This window comes from Bos javanicus, chromosome 16, assembly GCF_032452875.1.
Source record: "Bos javanicus breed banteng chromosome 16, ARS-OSU_banteng_1.0, whole genome shotgun sequence".
Classification (NCBI taxonomy): Eukaryota; Metazoa; Chordata; class Mammalia; order Artiodactyla; family Bovidae; genus Bos; species Bos javanicus.
The window spans coordinates 74,808,989-74,825,356 of record NC_083883.1 but is presented as its reverse complement, the minus strand read 5'-3'; the positions used below and the strand labels follow the sequence as shown (position 1 = coordinate 74,825,356).

At 43.7% G+C, this 16,368-nt stretch overlaps 1 long non-coding RNA gene across 1 annotated transcript; it reads left to right on the top strand.

Annotated features, from left to right (window-relative positions):
• Positions 1 to 1,249: 1,249 nt before the first annotated feature.
• Positions 1,250 to 6,215, top strand: LOC133227433 (uncharacterized). Its single transcript, XR_009729818.1, has 3 exons — positions 1,250 to 1,439; positions 3,685 to 3,874; positions 5,927 to 6,215. It is a non-coding gene; the product is annotated as an uncharacterized LOC133227433 (long non-coding RNA).
• Positions 6,216 to 16,368: the final 10,153 nt, after the last annotated feature.

The following is a 16,368-nucleotide window of genomic DNA, read 5'->3' as shown; positions in this document are numbered from 1 at the left end:
GAAAGCTTCAGAGCTCAGTGAGGGTAGGATATTAGTTGTAGCCATTCAACTTCTTCCCCAGATCAGTAGGGTATTTCCCTAAGGCTACAGTAGAGTTCAGTTTCAGAGAACACAGCCTGGGTAATCAGAAGAAAGTGAAAGTGTTAGTCACTCAATTGTGTCCAATTCTTTGCAACCCTGTGGGCTGTAGCCCACCAGGCTCCTCTGTCCAAGGGATTCTCCAGGCAAGAATCCTGGAGAGGGTTGCCATTCCCTTCTCTAGGGGATCTCCCCGACCTAGGAATTGAGCCCAGGTTTCCTGCACTGTGGGTGGATTCTTTACCATCTGAGCTACCAGGGAAGCTCTATCAGAGTTGGGGTCAAATTAAAGCTCTGCAACTATAGTAGGTGAACTTGGGCAAATGAGTTCCTCACCCTCTGAGAGATTCATGGGAGTGTTGCAAAGATGAACATGTTAAAGTACAAACAGCACTTCTGATGATGTCTGTTCTGTGGTCAGCATCCAAGGTTGTTTTTGAGACAGTTTCAAAACAGGCCCTTTTCACCAGTATCACTGCCTACATCCAATAATCAAGCCAGGAGGTCTTTGTCGCCACCAAGTGGCCACCAATCACACTACACCATACAGGCCAACCTGACTCAACCGCTACTGGAAAAGAGACCAGGGAAACGGGTTCCTAAAAAAGGAGGCAAAGGAGGCAGGAAAAGATAGTGTACGCTACAGCTACCACCTCCATCCCCTGAAGTTTGGTTTCCAGGATCCTGCTGCTCCGAACTGTCCCCTCAGGAAGGCACTGACTCCTGTGCACCAGATGATTTTTTTTTTTTTTGGTCCTTAATTGGAAAATTTATTTTATTAAAGTTTTCAAGAATCTGTTTACAAGATGAGTAAAATGTAGGGAAAGGTGGGTAGAGAGATAAGCCTGTGTTCAGACTGGATGGAGTACAGGCCAGTGCAGCGCTGTGAGTGACTCTGATTGCCTGGAGCCCCACACCGGGGTTTTCAATGAAATTCAGGCCAAAGTGCCTTTGGCACAGTGTGTGGAAGGTTTTAGCAAACCCAGGCAGAGAGCGAGCTTCAAATCCACCTCGCCTCCTCTCCTCCCTGTCTTCCAAACTCCACAGAGACATCCTTTCCGAAAAATAGTTAGGCGGGCTCCTTCCATTTCTCCAAATGTCAAAGTGAAGTCCAACAGGAAGCAATTAACAGATGTCTGCCCAGCAGAGAGTGTGGGAGTTCCAGGCTGAAATGAGTGCAGGCGGATCTTAGCATATCACAGGGTGGCCCCATTTACTCCCCATTACCTGGCTAAAAATAGCCTCTCCCTTTCTCAGCTTTCTGTCTTTATTAGCATCAGTCCCAACCGGTTAGCTCTTTCCCCTTGAAAGCTTCCTTAAACAAGTGGCAAGTGAGAAAACTGAATTCGGACCCTGCTCAGGTAAAAATTTCTCCGGGGAATTTCTAGCCTCTCCCTAGAATGGGAGGTGCCAGGGCACCACCACCCAATATTCCCGACCATTCATCCTGGGCCCCCACCAACCCTGCTCGAGGAGGTGGGAAAACAACCAAACTCTCCCTTAGGGGATGAGATTATATGTGGTTTTACAGCTAGAGCTTATTTGTGGCATTAAATGAGCAAATCATAAAGCATCGAAAATGATTAATTTCTCACTGGGCTGTCAGCGAGCTGTCACCAAGTGACAGTTCTGTCGTAAGTGTCATTTATAATGTCACGAGTCTATTCCCCCATCAATGTCATTAAACAATTACGCTTGGTTTAGAAAGAAGGAAGGGGGAGGGTGGGGGGGCCTCGCGGAAAGCCATGTGTAAGGCTTAAGCAATTATATACTTTGCTGTTCCTGGGTGGCAATCCCTGCCAACAATTAAATCTTACTTGATTTGTTCATTTAGGCAAATTATCAATTATTTGGAGGCGTCAGCCTGGGTAATTTTTTCCTCTCCACTGGCAGCAGCCACCATGCCCTGCCAGGATTGATATCAACAGGACCTAGACAGAGCTTTAATAATTAGCCCTTTCAGCCCGGGATCCGGCAGCTCTATTCTCTCTTTTCTGTGCTCATATTGGTGTGTTTCCTTTGTTAGAGCTTGGCATTTGGGTGAGACCACTGATTCTGTGAGCTGTTTAAATAAAGATTGCTTTTCCAGTAACGACGGCTCTTTTCCCCTTTCCTTGTAAGAGTTTGGTAAATGTAACCTGTTATGCAGCTACCCATCCTTTCCTCTTTTCCACCTTTTTTTTTTTTTTTTTCTGGTTTGTTGGGCCACACTGTTAGACTCCCATTCTGTCCCCGGCCGTCTCCCACGTGTCTGTGAGAGTGGCGTCTGTTCCAATGGCTATGTTCCCCAGAATGGCTATCAAAACGATCCTTTCTGATTACTACGTAACATCAATAGAGAAAGATGCTGTAGGCAAGTGGGAAGAAGGCTGGAGTGGGTGAGTCTGTAAGACCAGAGCTTGTGAGGATTAAAAAAAAAAGAAAAAAAAGGACAGAGGCTACTCTGGAACTCTAGAAAGGAATTCCCTTCTGGAATGGGGTGTCTGGGCTTCACCTGGAAAGGGCAAGTTTCTTTCAAGAGCAGCAAGAAGCAGGCTAGGGAGGCCCTGAACCAGTTATCAGAGAAGAGATGCTTATACCAAATGTGGTCTGTGCAACTGTCATATAAGCCTTGAGGCCTCACATGCCTGCCGGCCTGCTAAGTTGCTTCAGTCATGTCTGACTCTTTGAGATCCTATGGACTGTAGCCCACCAGGCTCCCCTGTCCATGGGGATTCTCCTGGCAAGAATACTAGAGTGGGCTGCCATTCCCTCCTCCAGTGGGTCTTCCCGACCCAGGGATGGAACCTGAGTCTTCTTGCTGTCTTCTGCATTGGCAGGTGGGTTCTTTACCTCTGAGCCACTGGGGAACCCCGAGGCCTCATGTAAATCTAGCCTATTTCTGGTGGATTCCAGAATGTGGTACATGACTGCCCTTGACTCAGTGTTTTATGAATTTGGCTTCTTTTTGGCATCTGGGGAGGACATCTGATGGTTTTGGCCTGCCTGTATTTTTCTATTATGCAAAGAAGATCCCTGTTTTTTCAAGCAGGCCCATTCCTTGCCCACTCTCAGACCATGTGCTTTGAATGGGGTTAACCCCCCTCCTGGCTCTGGAGGTGAGCCCCTGGTGAAGGCATGCCCGGTGAGAGCATCCTGTCTCCCTGGCCCCAGGCATTAGTCTTGGGGGGAAAGACGGGTCCAACCCATCCAACGGGAGCCCACGGGGAATGTGTTTCCTGGTACTAATGAGATGGAGCTTGAGTCTGGAAATGCTGGGGTACTCCTGCCACTACAAGAAAAGAATATGCCCGAGAATGAGGCCAGACCAGAGAAGGGCAGGAGAGGGAAAGAGGGGGAGCACTGGTGTCATTGGAGAATCTCGTCCAGCCGGCCTGAAGTCAGTGTGCCCTCAGGCAGTTTAACTGGATTGACCAATAAACTTCTCTTTCACCGAAGCTTCCTCAAGGTGGGCTTCTCATACCTGCCACCAAGAGAACTCTGACTAATCCAGATTTTTCCGTCCTCAGTCCTCCAGTTTCCTCTTCCATCCATTCTATCTGTGAGCTTCTGTTTATGTCTCCCAATTACTGATATAACGGTTTCCATTTTGTTTCTATATTGTAGCTTCACTTTGGTTTGGTAAAGGGACCAAACTCACCATCCTTGTCTGTTGACCCCGTGGTGGAGGAGGCTTTGGGGTGGGAAGTGACATCCAGCTGGCTGTTTGAAACCTCATCCCAGCATTCAGAAGCTTTCTCACTTGCTGGCTGGACCGAAGCCAACTCTGAATTCAACTGAGCATGGCTAAGATGCTGTAAGTAGTATTCAAGTGTCCCTTTCAATCTTAGCAATAGTGAAAGAAAGGAAGAAAGAAGTGAAGGAAGGAAAGAAAAGAGAGAGAGAAAAAAAGTAAGGAAGGATGGAAAGAAGAAAGAGAAAAGGAAGAGAGAGAAAAATGAAGGAAGGAGAGGGATGGTGGAGCAGGGCATGAACCCTTGTCTCTCATCCCCACGTCCCACGTAAGCATGTCGTGATGACATGCTGCCCCTTCTTGGGACACAAGCTCTTAAGACCCTTCAAATCGGTCTACTGAGAACAGTGTGAGAGTCTGACCAAGCTCTCCTCTTAAGCGTTGCTCAGCTTGAATCAACTGTGTTTACAGGTTCTCTTCTGAGATTTTCTTCCCCGTCACCATTGTTGTTCAGCCGCTAAGTCGTGTCCAGCTCTTTGTGACCCCATGGACTGTAACACACCAGGCTTCTTTGTCCTTCACCATCTCCTGGAGCTTGCTCAAACTCATGTGCATAGAGTCAGTGGTGCCATCCAACCATCTCATCCTGTCGTCCCCTTCTCCTCCTGCCTTCAATCTTTCCCAGCATCAGGGTATTTTCCAATGAGTCAGTTCTTCCCATCAGGTGGCCAAAGGATTGGAGTTTCAACTCCAGCACCAGTCCTTCCAATGAATATTCAGGGTGGATTTCCTTCAGGATGAACTGGTTTGATCTCCTTGCAGTCCAAGGGACTCTCAGGAGTCTTCTCCAGGACCATAGTTGGAAAGCATCAGTTCTTCAGTGCTCAGCTTTCTTCCCCTATTTATCCCCGTTCACTCAGTGAATATCAATTTCCCTTCACCCACACATCTCTAACCCTCCTGCTCTGTCAGCACCATACCACCTCCAGCATCACACCATTGCCCCCTCCACTCTGCCACAGGCTCCAGGGAGTCTCCAGCCCTTGTAAGATGGCATTTATAAAACCACCTGGTGATATTTCACAGAGAGGATGTTGTGCCTACACTGCAGGGGTAAGTGTAAAGATACCCACCTGGGGTGGAGAAGTTGTTCGTCACATCTTCCATGGTCTTTGGATAGGGTCTACTGGCTGCCAAAGAGAAGCCTGACAAAAAGTGAAAAATGGAGTCCGTCAGGTGCCTGCTTTGTCCACAACACTACTTGTGCCAATGATGTGCTGCTGAATTGACAGATTCTCTGGATGAATCGATTGGGTCTTTTGTCATCTGGTTGACTCAGAAACAGTTCTCCCTTGAGTTCCTTAGTTTGCAAAAGATAAATACACACTGTCCGGAAAGAACAATATGTAGAATAAACACGTGAGACTTCTAGTTGCATTTTGCAAGCAGAATCAGAGAAAGAAAAGGAGAAAGACGGGAAAAGATAGGTGTAGCAAGAGGGAAGGAGGGAGAGAAGGGGGCACCTGGCGGCAATTCTGCCTGGACCACTCAGCCATGTTGTGTTGGAAGGTGGGTTTGCCCTGCCCCGGCAGCTATAGTTGGGGCCCAGGTGTTTCTGGAACATTGAAGGGATTCTGTGGTTGATATCAGAACTAACGTCAGGAGAAAAAAATCTAAATTACATTTAAAAGGAATCTACCTTTTTATCTTTTAACCTTAGGCCTTCCCCAGCCATGCAGAAAAATCAATCTTGCCTAATCCACTGACCAAGAGAAAGAGAAAAGAACAGACGAGAACCTTGCATTAAACAGTTGCTTGATGCTTAAAGAGGTATCAGACGAAAGGAGATCCAAGGGCTCACCAGCAGGAGCTCAGGTTCCAAGGGCTGAATTCGAAACTGCTTATCCGTAGCCCATGGCTGGTCATTAGCCAGAGACAAAGGATACATTGCATTTTAGCTTATTGATTTTTAAACCAACTGCAAAGCATGGCTTTGCTGAGGGCATGCTTTCTCAATTGTCTCTTTGCTGAGAGCTGGAAAAACTGATTTCTCTTCTATCCTAGATAGAATATAGCCAACTATATGACCATTATGGAAGCCTTAACTGTAGGAATCAAAATTGAGTTATTGCTACGTGTGATATAATAAAGAATATATCTGTTCTTTGTCCCCAGTTTCCTGGCACAGAACTTCAAATTTCCAGACTGGTGGGAGTGTTTCTGTGTTTCATAAGGAGTCTCTCTGACCCGAATTTTTGCTAAAGAGGTAACTTCTGGATGAGCACTTCAATAGTTTCAAGAGACAGGCTAGCCACTCCAGGAAGACCAAGCACATGATTAGAGAATTGGAACTTACAGGCTCACACCCCCAACTCCAGGGAGAGAGGAGAGACTGGAGATTAAGTTCAATCATGTGATTAATTATTCCATCAATCATGCCTACTTAATGAGACCTCAAATAAAAACTCTGGACACTGAAGCTCAGGGGAGTTTTCTGTTTGGTGAATATATTTAGGATGGTGAAGAGGAAGGTATTCACCCTGTCTCCATAGGAACAGATGCTCTTAGGTCTAGTTCTGTGTATCTCTTCGTCTGGCTGTTCATTTACATCCTTTATGTTAACACGGTAATCGTAATCAGTTCTTTTCTGAGTTCTGTGAGTCATCCTAGAGAAATACTGAAACTCAGGTAGTGTTTTAGGGAGTTTTAGCCTTAGGGAGGAGAAGGCAATGGCACCCCACTCCAATACTCTTGCCTGGAGAATCCCATGCACGGAGGAGCCTGGTAGGCTGCAGTCCATGGGGTCACAAAGAGTTGGACACAACGGAGCGACTTCACTTTCACTTTTCACTTTCATGCATTGGAGGAGGAAATGGCAACCCACTCCAGTGTTCTTGCCTGGAGAATCCCAGGGACAGGGGAGCCTGGTGGGCTGCCGTCTATGGGGTCACACAGAGTCAGACACAACTGAAGCGACTTAGCAGCAGCAGCAGCAGCAGCAGCCTTAGGGAGGCTTTAAATTTGTAGTAAATCTGTGGTCCCACTGAAATTGGCAGCTGAAATAAAGAGAGTTTTGTCAAGGAGCTGGTCCTTTAGTTCATGGGCTCTGACACTAACTCCATGTGCTTTAGCATCATAACTGATTTGGATTTTAGGACACTCAGTGTCAGAAAACTGGTGTCAGAAAGCATCGTCTGTTGAGTATTCCCAATTTAAAGAATCACAAAAGGGACCATGAGGTATAAAAACACAGGGTCTCTGAAGTCTAGAGAGATGGTGATCACCTTATATTTCATAGCAATAGGAAACTGGTGACTGACTGCACTCGGCACAATGTCCTCAAGGTTCATTCATGTTGTAACATGTCAGAATTGCCTTCTTTTTCAAGGCTGGATAAGATCCCATTGTATGTGTATATTACATTTTATTTCCCCATTCATCCATTTATGGACACGTAGGTTGCCTCCACTGTCTGGCTACTGTGAATAATGCTGTTGTGAACATGGGTATACAGAGTTTTGTTCAAGTGTCTGCTTTCAGCTCTTTTGCTGTATCGTAGGGTCGCTCTGCTTGGGGTTTTCTCTCTCGCCGTATCGCAGGGTCGCTCTGTTTGGGGTTTCCTCTCTTGCTGTATCACACGGTCGCTCTGTTTAGTGTTTTGAGGAACCACAGTGTTGTTTTCTACTGTGGCCACATAATTTTTCTTCTAAAATTATATATATTTAGAATTGGTAATATAGTCATATGCTACAAAGCACAAAATTAATAGTGAAATAGCTACTTTTCACTCCTGTCTCCAAGCCATTTACTTCCCCTCCCGAAGGCAGCCCGTGTTACTACTCATCACTGCCTTACTATAGGGCCTCCAAGTACCCCAACATCCAAGCAAATTCAGGATCTAGGCTGAGGCTGGCTCTTCTAACATAAAGCTTTTAAAACTATCTGCAGTCTGCTCAGAGAAAGAGTTAATGGAAAGCAGAACTTTGAAATGCACTATACATAATGAATAACAAATACCCCTTAAGATGAATATTACTAAAGCACCAACATGTTATTATCCAAAGCGTATGAAGTGTCTTCTTTCTCTTTTTCTGGCTCTTAATACTGCATTGAAAGCATTACCTAATGCCCACTCTAAAGGATTAGATCCCTCAGAGAGTCGGCAGGCATAACACACCTCACCACCATTCTGTATCTCTTCCATTTGGGTTCGCAGTTAGACGTTCTCTGGTTTAAGGGAAAGAGCATTTGCAAAATGGCTCTTGGGGCTTAATTGGTGTTTCTTTCTTTTGCCTGCCAGCATAATCCAGGAGAAAAGACCGCAAAGCAATTTAAGAGCATTAGCATTGTTCCTAAATACCCACATCCAAGGTTAGTGAAGACAACTGGAAAAAAACCCCAAAGAGCACCTAGGGAGATTAAGGGAGGTTTTGAAGCAGAACGCATGATTCTAATGAACTTGGGCTCTGCCTCCGGAAGAAGAATCTATCTAAATACATTAGGGCCAAAGGAGCAGACAGGAGGCGGCTACCTCAATACGAGAGATGCTGTCCTCAGTAAGTTGTGAAACTGCAAATAGATGTGGTGGGCTCGCGGCCCCGAGTCTCTGCAGGGCGCTAATTACGCTTCCCATGCTGTTGGCGACCTCGCCATTCCAGCTGGATGTTCAGAGCCACAGCACGTGCGATCCAGCTTTCCTAGTGGACGTCCCCTTGGTGCCTTCACAGCAGAGGCCTCTGCTTGGTTCCCTCCTCTCAACTGAGCAGATGAATTAATTTGCTCAGAGATGGGAGAAGGGTTTTTGGAAAGAAGAGAACCCCTGACAGGGTTAGTACCAGACATGAATAATTTTTCAGTTTTTGACTTCGATACAATCATGACCTAAATGTTCAGTTGTACAGGGCCAACGTGATCATATTTTAACACTATGCATGGATAACGAGCAACAATAAATAAGAATGCCAATTTTAAACAGATCTGAACTTTGAGACTGCAAAGCATGTCCCTTATAAAGCATTGAACCCTGTTGAGGTTCTGCGTGAAGGGACAGCAAGACTTCTGATGCCAAGTTTTCTCGAGCAGAGGAAGACAAAAGGTCACAGGTCAAGGGCAAAGTCCTCCACCCAGTTGCATTCACTTCAGACACCAACCACAAATTTCAAGGTCCCCAGCCTGCCCTCACTTCTGACCAACTGGCTACAAATTCAGGGTTTCCCACTGTCCCCTCAAGTTCGATAATATGATAGGACAACACACAGAACTCTGGAGAGCACTCTTATATGATTACCATTGTATAATAGCAAAAGGAAACAGATGAGAAACAGCCCAAGGGGAGACTCAGACAGCAGTGTCCGGGCGGGTGCCAAAAGCAAAGCTTCCTTTGTCCTCTCCCTGTGAAGTCAGCATATGCCACTCCCCTACACATTGACATGTGGCAGTGTAGAGTACTGCCCACCAAGGAAGCTGACCTGAACATCTGTGTCCATAGGCTGCATTTGGATTTCACTGCATAGGCATGACTGATTAAGTCACTGGTCATGTGACTCAATCTCTAGCCCCCTTCCCCTCTCCCAGGGTTGGTCTGGTATCATGGTGGATCAAAGCCCCAGCCCTCTAAATACACAATTAGTCTTTCTGCCCTGCCAGCTCCCATCCTAAATATTTCCCTTGTGCTGTGCTAAGTCACTTCAGTCGTGTCCAACTCTGTGCGACCCTGTGGACTGTAGCCCACCAGGCTCCTCTGTCCAGGGGATTCTCCAGGCAAGAATACTGGAGTAGGTTGCAGTGCCCTCCTCCAGGGGATCTTCCCAACCCAGATATCGAACCAGAGCCTCTTACAGCTCCTGCATTGGCAGGTGAGTTATTTACCACTAGCATCACTTGGAAAGCCCGAAAATATTTTCCTCAGCATAAATGATAACCTAAAATTTAGCATATACAATAGCATATAACCTATTTCCTTAGCATGAACTACCTAGTAAACATAACCTATCCTAGTAAACATAACCGAAGATGAATAACAAAGACACTCCTATTACTTGGGAAATTCCAAATTGTAGAGGCTACCTCCCAGGAACTGGGGACAGAGGCCAGTGAAACCCTTTATTAGTCAGACTAAGGTGGGTGGAGGGCAGTTAAGGGGCAGAGGGAGTTGATAATGCAATCCAGGAAGCAAAAACTCAGGTTTTATTTAGATTTCATTATACCATCTTAAGCAAGTCACTTAATTATCTTGGGTCTTAGGTCTCATTCTCTTCACTCATAACAATAATTACTGATATCCTTTAATGATTGCTTACTATGCACCAGATGCGGTGCCAAGAACTTTGCCCACTCAATTTCATTTATTCTTTACAAGGAGCTGGCAAATTTTGTTGTCTTATTATCTCTATTTTGTAAAGGGTGGAGAGGCGACTGAGTTCTCAGGAGGTTAAATAGCTTGTTGGAATAAGTGGAGGGGCTGGCCCTGAAACACAAGTGGGAGTCCAAGTTTCCTGTCCCTGGGTTCCCTTGTTAACACTGTAGTGACAACACTCTCCTTGGCTCTCAGGCATATTGGGGAAATGAATGAGACTGATACGCATTATTACAACCTGAAACAGAAGAACCTTATAACTCAGGGTTATGTGATTACCATTATTATGATGTCACTGATTATTACTATTAGCAGTATTATTTTTATAGTTTATATGACTCTGACTACTTACTACAAGAATGGTTTCCACTTCCCATAAGAATTTCTGTTATAAAGAAAGAACTCTTTCAGAGAGAAGGCAGGTCTTTGAATTATATTATGCAAAATTCCATGTCCTTCCCCAAAGATGTGTTAAATATGACACCTACTATGTGCCATTGTGGAGAAGGCAATGGCACCCCACTCCAGTACTCTGGGCTGCAGTCCATGGGGTCGCTGAGGGTCGGACACGACTGAGAGACTTCACTTTCACTTTCATGCATTGGAGAAGGAAATGGCAACCCACTCCAGTGTTCTTGCCTGGAGAATCCCAGGGACAGGGGAGCCTGGTGGGCTGCCGTCTATGGAGTCACACAGAGTCAGACATGACTGAAGCGACTTAGCAGCAGCAGCATGTGCCATTGTGCGTCCAATGGCAAGGAACAGAAAGATAAAGTATGACCTAGGCTCTGCCAGTAAGTCAAGGGTGCACAGAATAACACCACCCTAGGCAGACTATGTCATGTGCTCCAGAAGACACTGAACATCCTCTGCTGGTTCAGAGGAGAGAGAAAAAGAGCACATAAGCTTCAAGGGATCAAGAAGGATTTTATATCCAAATCCTGAAAGGTTAATGGAATTTTGAGAGACTTGGAAAGGGGCAGGGAGGGGGAGGAGGCAGGGGAAGGGAGCCTGGTATTAAAATCAAGAGGCTCAACTCAAAACGTTCCCAGGGATTAATGAGTACACTGATTAGTGGTAACATATTACCGTAGGGTGAGCACAAAATTCAAAATCAAAATTCTGGGTTCATCACATATTAGTTTTGTGATGATGGGCAAAGCTCTAGCTCTTCCAGCACCACTTCGCCCATTAAAAAATAAATGAAGGTTAAGTAAGACTTCAGATCTTAAGACTTTTGTTGAAATATATTGAAAAACTTACATCATATGAACTAAATGATATTAAACAAATATTCAGTTCAGTTCAGTTCAGTTCAGTCGCTCAGTCGTGTCTGACTCTTTCTGACCTCATGGACTGCAGCATGCTAGGCTTCCCTGTCCATCATCAGCTCCTGGAGCTTGTTCAAACTCATGTCCATTGTGTTGGTGATGCCATCCAATCATTTCATCCTCTGTCATCCCCTGTGATGCCATCCAATCATCTCATCCTCTGTCATCCCCCTCTCCTCCTGTCTGTTTCAAGAATAGCAAACATTAACTCCAAGAAAAAGTAAAAGCATTTATCTGGAATTTTCAGTGAGAATAAGCATGGAATGTTGTTGGGGGCCAGAGTGAGGCACTCCGCCGGTGGCAAAGGTCATGAGGAAGGAGGCTCCAGATACGCAAAGGTGGGATTGAGCCTCAGGAGTCCCCCTGGAAATCCTCGAGCATCTACCCCCATAACCAGAGCCTGCCTGCTTTACTACTTTGTGCTCCCACCTACACCTCTGACTTTATGGGGGGCTGTCCCCCACCACCTCTTTCGGAGAAGGAGTTAACCTAGAGCTCCAGTTAATAAAAACTCCTGGGCGTGACAAGAGTGTTTTAACCTACAAACTCCTCTGAAGGTTCTCTAGCCTGCCTGACAGGCTTGTCCGGCCACATGTGATCGCCCACAGCCTCCCAACCGTGAGAGGCACGAGATGCTTTAAACCTTCTAAAAACAGGTTCCTTAGAAAAGTTAGAAAACTATTAGTATAAGTATAGTGGGCTGATTAGAAATTGTATTGGTGAAGGGTTTTTCATTTGTTGAGCCAATGTTTGTTGCTAAGTCTCCACATCCCCTGCCCTTATACACATTAATGAATATATAAAAGAAATAAGTATTAACCTTTGATATTAATCACGTTAGACCTTAGACTAAGTAAATTCTTTCCTTAACTAAAACCCACTACACCCTCACCCTATAGGAATGTAACTTTATTTGGATGGCGTCTGTTTTAAGAATAATCACCCCTGGAGAAATAAGTGTCTTGGTTGACTGACCGCTGTCACAAGGAGAGGGTCATAAATTGTCAGCAGGCCCCCTGGCCAGAAGATGATGTAACACCCCTAAGACCTCTGTATACATTTGTATGAAGCACCTGACTTTGATAAAAGTCAGGACTGCTGACCTCACGTGACTTTTACATAACATCTCAGTGTATAAAAGTAGACCATGGAAAATAAAGAATGGGGATCAGTTTCTTGAAATACTGGTCTCCCCATGTCGCTCTCTCTCTCACTCTGGTTGAGTCTCCATCTGGAGCGCGGAACCCGCCATGCTTACTAATTATGCCTGGGCTTCTAAGATCCGACCGGGGAGGCCTCAGTGTCTCCTCTCCTTCGGGAGAACGGAAGGACGCCTGCGGCCTACGTAAGTGGTGCAAGCTTCTTGTCTTGAAGTTTTATTGGTCTCCCGAGTAAACCAAGCTACTCAGCCTCTTTTCTCCACTGAATTTTCCTACTGAGCTATCCTCATTCTATTACTCTTTACATCTTTAATTAATATCTAATTGAAGCTATTGTATCCTGATCCTCGCCGACGCCATCCCCACTTCAAACTCCCTGGATCAGCCGGGGCTGGACCCCGGCAGAATGTGACTAAGAATTTGTCGTTGAAAAGCATTTGAGCAGGTTTACCTTCCCCGGTGTCTCAGATGGTAATGAATCCACCTGCAATGCTGGAGACCTAAGTTTGATCCCTGGGTTGGGAAGATCCCCTTCAGGAGAGCATGGCAACCCGCTCCAGCCTGGAGAATCCTCATGGACAGAGAAGCCTGGTGGGCTACAGTTCATGGGGTCACAAAGATTTGAACATAACTGAGTGCCTCAGCACAGCACACCGACTCAGAGGACAGTTCAGAGAGTAAAGACACGCACCTGGATTGCACAAGCCCTACCTGGAAGCATGATTAGGGGTGAGGTGTTCTGTGAAGGTCCCTTTCCTGGGAACTCGGGGCACTTCTGTCAGTAACCCTGACAGTCTGTGTAATTCTCTTCCTTCTTCTCAGTTTACCTAATATTGTCCTCAGAAGCAGAGGCAAGAAGAAATGTGATTCCTCATTAGGCCCAGAACCAGAGAGTAGAAAGAAACAGCTGTTACTCTAAAGTACTAAAACATGCACGTACAATTAATTTTCTATTAAGTAGAGACTCCAAAGAGATTTAGCTTAAGTCTGACTGTAAAACTTTAATCATATCATTTTAATTAATTCATATAGGTATGCTTTGATAGCATGGAGCTAGAACCTAAATATCTTTATTTTTAAAACCAGGATTAACTATTTTAAATTAGTTTATTACAAAATATTCCAGCATACAAAAAAAGAAGAGATACTGTAATGAATATTGATGTATTCTTCATCCATATTCAACAACGGTCACCATTTTACCATACTTGCTGGATCTAGCATTTTTTCTCATCATTTTTCATGGTACAGCTTTCCACTGTTTGTATCTACTTTTGTATCTTTTAGATTCGCATAAAAGCTTTATAGGTATAACTTATGGACATTTTGTTAGGTTTATGTCTAGATATTTTTTCTCATTTGTTTTTATAAATGGAGTTGTCTCTTCCATTAAAATTTCTAATTTGTTATTGCTTGTATATGACACAATTATTGATTTATATCAGTCCATTTTATATCCTGCTATTTTACTAAATTCAGTTATTGTTTAGTTTTTTTCAATGACTCTGAGTTTTACAAATATGTAGTATCTTCATTATTGTAACTTCAAGAAATTCTACAATTTTGCTTTGTATTTTCCCTTTGACCCAAGAGTCTTTAAGAGAGATTTTTGATAATTTGTTAATTATTTCTGGTTTAATTGCATTTTTTGGTCAAAAAGACTTGCTTATTGTTTCTATTTTTTAAAATAAGCTGAAGTTTTTCTCTGTGTTTTTAAAATGGTAAATGTTAGTAAACCACCCAAATGGAAATGAATAAAAAGTGTGTTTTTTATTGTTGGGATACAGAGCTAAATATACAGTTAGTGGACAACATTAATGATTTTTTTAGGTCTTGCATATTAATAATTTTCAATCCCTTTTTCTTGAAAGAGATTTGATTTAAAAAATCTCATGTTAATAATTTGACTTATAGCATCTGTTCACACCTTCTTTTATCTCCTATATTTTCTATTTATAAAAGGTCCAATTTTACTTTCTGCATAGATATTAATAATTATAAATTGTACTCTTTAAATTTATAAAATGGCCTTTATCTCTTTCGATATTTGTTGGCTTGAAAGCTCTATTTTCTTTGTTTTCTTTTAGTTTCTTTCTGGCTGTGCTGAGTCTGTTGCTGCGTGCCAGCTCTCTCTAGTTATGGAGAGTAGGGGGCTTCTCTCTAGTCGCAGTGAATGGGCTTCTCATTGCTGTGACTTCTCTTGCTGCTGAACACCAGCTCTAGTGCCTTGGGCTCAGTAGTTGAGGTGTATGGGCTTAGTTCCCCCCACCCCCAGCTTGTGGGACCTTCCTGGACCAGGGATTGAACCGATGTCCCCCGCATTGGCAAGTGGATTCTTAACCACTGGACCAGGGGAGTCCTGAAAGTTATTTTCTGATATACTGATCATGTCCTTCACTTTCTTTTTATTTTCTATTGACTGGTATATCTTCATCTAAAGTTTCATTCTTAACCATTCTGATTCACCTTTTTTTTTTTCTTAGTATGTCTCATATACCAGCATGGATTTTGATTTACTAAGATCAGAAAAAAATTTTATTTTAATTGGTGAGAAAAGCCCATTTGCTTTTATTAATATAATCAATACTTTTCCTTAGTTCAGTCACATAGTTTATTTGCTTGCTCTTTGTTGAATCATGTGAAATTGTTACTAGACTACTGCTTATGACCTACAAAAACGCCAGTTTCACGTTCCAATCAAATATGTACATATATATGATTTTGATGTCTATAAACAGACATGATGCATACACAAAGTCCTTTGTGATTATTTTTGTTTCTTTTGCCATTTAGAAAGTTTCTTATTTCTGTTTCAATGGTTATCATTATTTACTACTTATTGCTTATATGGGGCTTTCCTGGTGGCTCAGTGGTCAAGAATCCACCTGTCAATGCAAAATGTGGGTTTGATCTCTGGGTCGGGAAGATCCCCTGGAGAAGGAAATGGCAACCCACTCCAGTATTCTTACCTGGGAAATGCTACAGACAGAGAAGTCTAGCAGGCTAAAGGCTGTGGAGTCACAAAAGAGTCAGACATGACTTAGCAACTAAACAACAGCAACAAATTCCTTGTATAATAGACTCATTTCTTCTCTCCTTCCCTTTTCTTTTCCCCATGATCCAGTTTAAGTCTCTTGTATTAATGTAATGATAATTTTTAAATGTTAAGAAAGCTCAAGATCTGACCGCTTGAACTGTCAGCCTGACTTGATGTCCTCCTGCTGCTGTATCTGCTATGTCGCTCAGTCATGTCCAACTCTGTGACTCCATGGACTGTAGCCCGCGAGGCTCCTCTGTCCATGAAATTCTCCAGGCAAGAATACTGGAGTGGGTTGCCACGTCCTTCTCTTATTCCCATCTAATGCATACCAGGCAGTCTGTAAAAATTGTTCTTTTCTTCCTTGTCCTTCTGTTTTTGCTGGTTTAATTCTTTGACACTGTTTAAGAATATGTCACTAGTACACTATTTTTTCCAACTTACCCTCCAACTTTTGACTGCTGTCCTACAGTTAAATGTATTTCTCACTTATGCCTGAGAACTTACAGTGAATCGTCTAGAACCTTTGATTGATTGCCCGAAGCTCATTCTGTAGTAAATTTCTGAGGAAGTGCCGTGAAGGCAACACCTCATGAAACCTTGCATGTTCGTAACTCTAGACTTTACACTCTTAGCTTGTACAATCTCTGAATCTTTGTGCCTCTAAAATATTTCTCTCGTTTTCTAACAAATAAACATTGCTGTGGAGAAGTCTGATTTCAATCTGATTTTCT